This window comes from Mycteria americana, chromosome Z, assembly GCF_035582795.1.
Source record: "Mycteria americana isolate JAX WOST 10 ecotype Jacksonville Zoo and Gardens chromosome Z, USCA_MyAme_1.0, whole genome shotgun sequence".
Lineage (NCBI taxonomy): Eukaryota > Metazoa > Chordata > Aves > Ciconiiformes > Ciconiidae > Mycteria > Mycteria americana.
In genome coordinates this window covers 16,871,829-16,882,043 of record NC_134396.1, presented here as the reverse complement: position 1 = coordinate 16,882,043, position 10,215 = coordinate 16,871,829, and positions in this window count along the sequence as shown.

Genomic DNA, 10,215 nt, shown 5'->3' with positions numbered 1-10,215 from the left:
AGCATCTTCATAATTTCCCATACCATAAAATCAAGTTCCAAAACCTTTGGTGCTTGAATGGAGCCATTAGGACCATATAGGACAGTGAGCTTGTGACAATAGTTAGTCTCTACTTCAATAAGCTTCCTTGGTGAAAGAGATTGATTATATAATTATATTAGCTGTTTCACCACAATCTTCTGTGGAAAGTCCTACTGTCTTCACACAGGCAAAACTTTCAGGGAACTGTATGAAAAACCTTCCAGTAAGGTACCTCTTGCTAGGTGCTTAGTTCCAGGGCACTCTGGAAGGTATTTCAATGCTTCTGCTCTAAGCACAATGTTGTTCTAGTCATCAGGAGAGTTCTCTAATCATAGTGACCAGTTTAAGACCTGATTTTCAGAGCTGGTAAGTTCTTCAGTAAAAATTCCAGCAAAAGTGTCTACCACTCCAGAGAAGCTCTCCAGTTGGTCAAAGCTGGCCAAACAAAAGAGTGAAAAGTCTTGAATTTAGGAATAGAAAATTATGCTTATCCATCTATGTAAAGCACTATTAAGTGCTTTACATCTTAGATCTTTACACCTTTATTCATCTTAGATGAATAGTGCTGTGTAAATGAAGATGATAATAAGTATCATTATTAGTATTGGAGTTTTTACTTGCATTAAGTTAAGGCTATTTCTTTCTACATTTATTTACACAGACATAGAAATCCATTCATGTTCTGTTATGACATGTAGTTGCAGATACAATTTCGCACTGCGTGCAATGACGGTATCGGTTGGACAGACTTCAAGAGCTGAATAGATAGTTCAGTTAATCATTCTTCCAAAGCTTGCATAGAGGAGGAGCCATTGGAATACAGGGGATAAAAGGGTCTTCCTTACTATGCTCTCTATGTGACTCCATCATGTATCTCCACAGTGCAAGGAATCTGAACTGGTTTTCCAGCTTACAACAGCTTCTCACCCATGAACTCTGTAGGCATTAACGGTTTGCAGTTGTTGTAGAAGACCCAGTTTATTGTTGTCGTCTTTAGTTTACAGAGCATTTTAATTAAAATTATTTTGTGGAGAAAGAAATTGATCAACTGTACCGTAAGTACCGGAGGCTTCTTAGACAGACATCTTTTAAAATTCTCTCATTAAAAGTGAAGGACAATTCACATTCACACAAATATTTCCATGCATATTAGGCAGTATGAGTTATAGAACAGCCATGCTTACAAAAAGCTCAAAGACATTGCCTACCTCCCACTTGACTGATTTAGTGAGGCCCCATAACAAAACCTGTTTTATTCACTTTCCTTATTTACATTCACTCTCTCTTTATTTATATCTCTCTATGTCTGTTAGGACTGGCAAGAACCAACCGGTATTTCACTGTGGGTTTTGCATTGTTTTTTCTTAGCCCTTAAAATGCATTGTTTTGCCACAAAGCAATGTACCCATTACCACTTACCCTTGATACCTCTGCTCTTCGAAAGAAGGGGTAACAGGAGCACTGCCCAGACCACCTCAAAGGTTTGAGCAGTCTTTTAAATATCTTTCTTCATTTTTTTAACTTCAATCAGGTGACTTTGCCTGATTTGAATTTAGGAGAACACAAATGATCCTGCTATTAGCGGAGCTGTTGCTACTTGCAATATCTAGCAGAGGGGCTGAAATGAAAATATGTTATGGACAACAAAGTCCTCAAATGATATATACAATCATTATCAAGTAGTCATGTGAACACAGCCTAATTTGTCCATTTCCCAAATATAAGAAATATCCATGCTCCTTACCTGTAATATTTATTTCATTTCTGGTCAGAGTGAGTGACTTATTTTCCTGGTGCAGTTGGTTCCTTCAATTACTTACTCATCTCTGTAAACATTGGCTTAGTTTTTTCTTACTCTGCACCTACCAAACCAGTACATATTATTATGTTACACATAAAGTATAAAGTAAATAAGTAGACTCAAACCAATGGCTTGTGAGCAGTTTCAGTGTATGAAGCAGCCTTCATACATGAAACTCAAGACAGTTTGGGCTTTTGACCTGGTGAGTATTGCCTCCATGATATTAGCCATTGCCTGACATCTTGCTAAAGAAAATCCATTTATCAGGCCAGGAGAATTTCCCTAGAAGTACACATGGACCTGTTTGCCTCAAATAGAAGGGATGGATGTATTCCACTTTCAGTTATAAAGCTCGCAGTATATGTAATTCTTAATTGATCTCATTAGAGCAATACCACATCCAATATTTGTATAAAGACTGTAAATTGTACATTTGGGAGAATGAGAGATACGTGAAAAATCCTGGTGTGGAGATTAGATATAAATGAAGAACTCATCCCATCATGATGTATCCTTTGAGAGCAAAGAAAGAACCTTTTATGTGGAGAGAAATAGAAGAGTACACTTGCTAAAAACTTTCATGTAGCCAAAAAGGAGGCTTTGGTGGAATAATGTGCCTACTCAGGGACACAGGACTAGGAGACACATAGTGCTCAAGTCTTCAGATTAGGGGCAACTAGGTTTTTGTAGGGGGTTTTTTGTTTGGTTCTTTTATGGGGATTTCTAGTTCAGTTGGAAGGGACCTACAACAATCACCTAGTCCAACAGGCTGACCTCTTCAGGTGGTTTAAAAAAGTGTGTGCTTATACAGATGTATAATGACTGTAGAAGCCTTCCTCTACTAATAAACGTGTAAAATATTTCATTTCATGTGCTGTAGTACTGTTCAAGTGGTTTCAGTAGTGTTCTTACCTTCAGTATTCTTAGCTTTGATATGTGTTACGTTAAGAGTGAAACTGAAAATATGAAGGCTCAGGACCATAAAAGCCAAGACTTTTTTAGTTTTTTTTTTCTTTTCTTTTCCTAGTCAACATAGCTCTAGATTACCACTGAAAGCATTAGTGAGAATTTAGACATTGTAAAAGCTTAGACACTTAACTGTAGGCCTGGAGGCACATAAGCATAGTGATTTATAGCATGGGGTATTATCCTGCAGGGTTACAGTGTTTTAGCATTTTATATTTACAGAGAAGGGAATGTAATATTCAGTCTCTAATATAGCCTCTAAAAACATGCACAAAGCAAAGTTAGTACATACCTATTTTTTCTGGTATTCAGAGTAGATGTTTTTTCTTGCATACTTTAATGTAGTATGGACACGGAGATTTTTTTTTTTACACTTTTTTTTTTTTTTTTTTTTTTTTTTACACTACATGTAAGGTCAGATTACGGTGCACTAGCTAGACAGCACTGGAAGTTATCACAGTGTTTCAGAGACAAAATAAACAGCTACTCAGTCTGGGACAGGAGATTGCAGCAACCACAATATTCCAGAGGGTTTTTTTCACTCTGTATTAACTACCAAACAGAATAATAATAACTACAGAATATCTACAAATCCTCTAAAAACTTAAGGCTTTGGGCTACTTTGGCAACCTTAAAAGCCATCGTTATGGCACAATAGCATCTGCACTTGAGCAGAGTCCCCCTGAAAGCAGAGAGTACAGGGGCATCCTGTCAATCTCAGTCAACCCCAGTTGCTGCCACAAGAATTGTAAAATAATGAAGCACTTCATTAAAGCCCTCTACTTACAGAAGATATTTGTCTCAGAGCTCTTGACTCTGTGTCACAGGCTCTTGGTTTGCCTTTTTCTCTCTCTCTTGATGGTACTGCGTGTCTACTGCCTGAATGATGTTAACTGTGTCCTGGTATTGTGTTGATGGGATCTGTATGAATGTGGGTAATAAAACTCGAGGCAGCTTACATCAGTCACTTCTGAGCACTGTTTACAGAAGACTGTGGCTAAGACAAATCACTTCATGCCAATGGGGGGGGAATAATATTATCCCCATATCTATTTTATTTCTACAGTGGAAGCACCAGTTTGATTAATAAAACTGAAAACAACCTGCCATGCTAGAAATGGTCATTCACATTGCCCATCCTCAGAGACCCCTTCAGTGCTTCAAAGAATCATAGAATAGAATCATAGAATCATTTAGGTTGGAAAAGACCTTTAAGATCGAGTCCAACTGTTAACCCGACACTGCCAAGTCCACCACTACACCATGTCCCTAAGCACCTCATCCAAACGTCTTTTAAATACCTCCAGGGATGGCGACTCAACCACTTCCCTGGGCAGCCTGGTCCAATGCTTGATAACCCTTTCAGCGAAGACATTTTTCCTAATACCCAATCTAAACCTCCCCTGGTGCAACTTGAGGCCATTTCCTCTTGTCCTATCACTTGTTACCTGGGAGAAGAGACCGACCCCCACCTCTCTACAACCTCCTTTCAGGTAGCTGTAGAGAGCAATAAGGTCTCCCCTCAGCCTCCTTTTCTCCAGGCTGAACAACCCCAGTTCCCTCAGCTGCTCCTCGTAAGACTTCTGCTCTAAATTCCTTGCACAAAGCCTTCCCTGGGCCAGGGCAGAAACTTTACAGAAACAAACTAACCAAGGAAGTAATCTGGATTTGTTGAAGTGATAGACACAGGCAGGGTAAAGGAAAATCCTGAGGAATGATAGGCACAACAACAGCCAGCACTGCCAGGGATCTTGTGATGAAAGGGGTTCAGCTCCTTACTGGAGACACTGGAGTCTAGGCAGGCTGGAGAGTAGTAGACATGCTACTTCACCTAAAAAATTGTAGGCTGCAGCCAGTTTTTGATAGATTGCTAGTACAGAAATGGATAGCAGAACCATAAAGCTCTTACGGGTATTTTCTGACCTTTCCCAAACAGTAACTGCTACGGTTGAACTATGCTAGTAGTGGTTCAATCCAAGGTACTTGGCTATCAGCAACCTTCACCTTTCTTGTGAGTTGCCATTAAATAACCATTCATTTCAAATGTACGGGTACTGAGTATCACCAGAATTAGGATCCATAAGGCTCAGTAATTCCCTTTTGGTATGACACCTGTGGCTGTGTTTTCAGTATCTGGATGGCTTTTGTGGGTTACCTCTACCTTGAAATGAACATGACCACTGTGACTTCTGTGTTATATTCAAGTGCTACATACTCACTTCTGGAAAGGACACTACCTGTGTTTCCGCAATTTTTAATTATCATAGCTGTGTCGAACCAGTTGTAATTGCCAATGCCCATACAACATACATAGACGAGCTATTTATCTAGGAACAGACTGTATTGTAGCATCTCAAGACCGCATGGGTTAGTACCTCATAGCTATAAAAGCAATAGCACATAGTCACATTGAAGTTCTAATTTGTTAGCTCTGGTTATGCTGGGCCATACAAATGTCCTTCCAATGCTATATAGCATTTGTGGAAAAGTTAGGATAAAATTTACAGGGAATACATTGGCTCAATGAAAATTAACATTGCTAGTAAGGATCCCACTAGGAAAAAATAAAAGTATTTCCACTACTAACATAAGAGATTCTGTGGATGCTGAGAAAAGCCCTGGCTCCAAAAACAGTTAAAATGCAATCCAGTGGTACATGATTCTGTTCACCCTATTTCAGTGTTCACTCAGCCTTGGTCAGAAGACCCTCAGGATTTTGCAAAACATAAATAAGAAAAGCGAAGCTATGGCAGTATACTTAAATCCACCATATATAGGCCATATCTCCACTGGAATGATTAAGGAGTCTGCAATTCCAAAGAGGGTGGTGTGTGTACTCATAAACCCATTATACAATTGCTTTGATGCCATTTGCTGTAAGAATGTTTCTTACTCTTACATTTCTTTGAGCATCAGGGTTTCTCCTCTCTGTTTCCATATTTGTGTATTTGAAGTTGCAGGGTTGCAGTGAACTTTAAATCCTGTTGTTGTGGTTTAGCGCCAGCCGGCAGCTAAGCCCCACCCAGCCGCTCACTCACTCCCCCCCGGTGGGATGGGGGAGAGAATTGGAAGAGCAAAAGTAAGAAAACTCGAGGGTTGAGATAAAGACAGTTTAATAGGTAAAGCAAAAGCCACGCACGCAAGCGAAGCAAAGCAAGGAATTCGTTCACTCCTTCCCATGGGCAGGCAGGTGTTCAGCCATCTCCAGGAAAGCAGGGCTCCATCACGCGTAATGGTTACTTGGGAGGACAAACGCCATCACTCCGAACGTCCCCCCTTCCTTCTTCTTCCCCAGCTTTATATACTGAGCATGACGTCATGTGGTATGGAATAGCCCTTTGGTCAGTTTGGATCAACTATCCTGGCTGTGCCCCCTCCCAGCTTCTTCTGCACCTGGCAGAGCACGGGAAGCTGAAAAGTCCTTGACTAGTGCAGCTACAACTAAAACATCTCTGTATTATCAACACTGTCTTCAGCACAAATCCAAAACATAGCCCCATACCAGCCACTGTAAAGAAAATTAACTCTTTCTCAGCTGAAACCAGGACACCTGTGTCCATCAAATATTTTATTGGCAAATAGTCAATCTATTTTGCTTGTAATACTGCAAGTGACTTGGTTCCTGCTCTCCAGATCTGATGAAAAGGTGTGCTGATCCTATCACATGGAGAAGCAACACTGGAGAACCAGTTACAAGCATAACAGAATACTACTTTTTTGACTTCTAAGGACAGTTGTGTTTTGGTTTTGATTTATTTTTTTTTTTAATACTGGTTGGTTATTGGAAAACTTCAGGGAACAAAAGGGAAGGTTTGGATGCAGAGAACAAGTTGACTGACAGAGCTCCAAGTACTAGGAACAAAATGGAAGATATGCTGTTTATTTTTCCTTATACCCCTACACTTGCCTAGTCTGTCATTCCAGCAGTTCCAATACATCTTGGACCTGGAACCAGCCGTGCTGCGTGGGAGGCCCAGTATTGCATACTGGCACCACGGTACTCTGCCTGATGCAGTGTCAGCAGAATCCGACCTTACAGTTCTCATCTCTTTTCTACGCTGGCAAAACTCTCATTGCGGTCACAGTCTGAGTAAGGATTACAGAGCTCAGGTTGACTTCATTTCCTCTTGATTTAGATTAAATAAAAGCACCTTCCTGCTCCCAAGTGTTTTAAATTACCTTTCCCCCCCCCAAAAGAAACAGTTCAAACAAATACATTTCATCAGCTAATTAGCTGCATGTAATCAAACACAAACCTCCAACATACATCAGCCTCAGTGTCCCTAGTGCTGGCCCAAGGCACCAGGTAATGAACTGGGCATGTCCTCAAAGTCAAAATGAAGCTATTTCAGATATGACTAAAAAGGCCCTGTAACCCATACACGGAGTACCTCCTTTTAATGTATAAATAGGTACATCACATTCCAGTGCATTTTAGCAGATGACTACTGCATTAGGGTACTAAAATAGCAGTGGTAGGGTACTAAAAATAGTGGTGCTTTGCAGTAAGCTTGTAACGAAGCTTGTAGCACACTGTCTGTCTATGCAGTATTTCAGTCAGCAGCTGAAACGTTACGGCAACAGCTCAAGAGGGGGTGCTCCAGCACCAGGTCATAGCGTAACTTCTTCAAGATGCTCTTCCCACACCAGCTATCACACTTGTACTTTTTGAAATTCCAGGACAGATTCTGGCTTTAACATGTCTGTTTCTTCTCTGTAACTCCCTCAATACGCCTTAAGGGGCTTGAACCTTTCTTGGAGATTCCTCTCTCAGGACACACAACCAGCCTGTGTCTGCAGCAATGAAGGGCAACATTTTCAAAACAAGGTATTGCTACCGCAAATCCCAGGCTGCGATTTGCAAAGTCTTGGTAAGTGATACACAGAACCGTATTAAAAAAGGAAGGTCTCCACCTATTGGTTCAAAGTGTTGTGCTGGAAAGGGTATATTGTCAATAGCAGCACAGTGAGCCAAAGGCAAGAACACCAGGTACTTTCTGTGAAGCTGGTGTTGAAGCTTATCTAATCACAGTGGTAAAGCCAAGTTTCTGTATAAGCCCCAAATCAGCATCCTGCCTAAGTACCCATCTAACAGAGGGCCTCATTGCAAACTACTTTCATTCCTCTGTCTCACATTGCAACCAACCCACTTCCACGCATGCAGTCCTCTTCAGCAGTACAGCCATTAATCCTTCATGATTTACACATCTAGGTCTTCCTTACACATGCAGTCTTCCACTGCACCTCAAAGTTACCTCAGTTCATAGTTCATAGTACACAAGTTCACACCTTCAAAATATGAAGAGGAATGGGGAGACTGAATCATACACAGTTCTCACCGCCTGCCCCCAAACCCAAACCCCCTCCTCCACCCAAATGTTGTCACAGCTTCCAATTAGCTAAGCACCAAGCAGCAGCAACAGTTTACACGGTATAAATAATCGTATTATCACAGCCAGAGATGTCTGATCACTAATGTCAGGCATTTTACATCTCATGTGTGTGCCTGTCAGTCGGAAGACGAATCAACAGTGGAACCAGCAGGCTTGGACAGTTACTCACCCCTTTATGCTCTTCTAAACTTAGGGGAGACAAGACAGGAATGATGCTTGACTGCTTTTATAAAGCTCTTGGGAACTATGATCTGGAAGGCTGATATAGCCTCTAAAATAATAATTTTTGCCTTTATGCTCTTTATAGATCTCTATTTGTCCCTCTCTGTAAAGAGCATAAAGGCTAAAATTTCTTATCTTACAGGCAGAGGATGACACAGAAGCCATGAAACATGATCACTTCGAAAGGGATATACTACTCTTTCCAACTGCAGCTATGAGCTACTGTTGGAATAGAGTTACACATCTGACAGAAAAGAAAGTTCTTAAATAAAAGAAGTGGGATTTCTATGCTTTATTATCATCTGTTGAATTACTACAGTCATTACAACTATAAATTACCCAGGGTAAAAATGATCAAAGGGAATCTGATTTATTAGAATGAATTAACTTATACAATACTTGGCTACCATCTTTCATCTCTAGCCATAAAAGCACAGTAAATGCCCATTTCTAATGCATTCAGTGCAATGCAATGACCCAGGTCTAACACTTCCTTCCATCAAAAGATTCTGAGGTATACTTTAAACTAATAAATTCTAATAAATACTAATAAATTATAAAATTAGAAGAGTGAAGAACAGAGTATTTCAGTGACTTACTGCGTGTCCCACATTATCTGAGAAATGGCACTATAAAATGGTCTCCAGCTCTCCCAGGCTCACACCATAAACATACAGCTGTCATCTTTCCATCCTTTTTGGAGATTAAGCAACAGAACAAACATATCGCAGCTCTAAGAATCTTTAACGGCTCAAAGGATCTCCTTGCTGATACAAATGAAACTTGGGCAGATCAAGTAACACCTTACAATTAACATCATAAATATCCACTCGGCATCTTTTGTAGAGGCTGGCCCCTCTTCTCTGCATCTTTAATAACACATCTACCCAAAATCTCCTCTGGCTAGGGAATTTAACCAGGCACACCAAAACAAACCAAAAAGCACTGCATGTTTGTTCCTGGTTAATATATACCCTCTCATAACATCTTTCTATTTATTCCGTATTATTGTTCATTCAGAAATACTGATCATTTTGCTTGAGGCTGATCTGTAACATGGGTTAGTATGATTTACAGCACGGCTCAGACAAGTCTAGTCCTTACTAGATACTTAGTCTTGATGAAACCAGGCAGGATGACTGGGATGCATAAGAGTTGAATACTTGTGAGGAAAACGCCAAGCTAGCAGAAAGACAAGTATTTAACAGCTCAGAAAACTTATTAAATGAGTCTTAGTAAAATAAGAAGAGTATTCCCTTAAAATTGAACAAAGCAGAGGAACAATTGTGGAAAATGTTACCTCACCACAGTAAGACACAAATCCGATGAAAGCAGATGATTATACATTTGTTTAATGTTCACATTTAATGTGGACCAACGCATTTGCTTTGAACTTGTAAATCCAGTAGAATCAACCCTCTAATACAAATTAAAGGTTTTCTTTAGGCTTTATCTTTAAAAAGAAATGTAAGATTTGTACAGAGAAAAACAGAAGCAGCAGCACAGTCTTCCCCAGGTCTGGTACTGAAGCAGCACACTTAACAAAAGACTAGTACTAACACTCATGTCTGCCTGTTTTAAGAAAACAAATAGGCAAAACAAGCCATGTACACAAAAAAGTTTGATTTTAAAAGACTGTCACTTTTTTAGTCAATTTTCAATCACATCCTCTAAAAAGAATTTCTTTTTTGTGAGTAATTCCTTAAGGAAATTAGGTAGTATATAATATAAACAGGTAATATATGACTTTGAACCATTGCTAAGACATCTCAATGTATTTCTCAGATCTGTTTTCCCCTGCTTTCACATTCA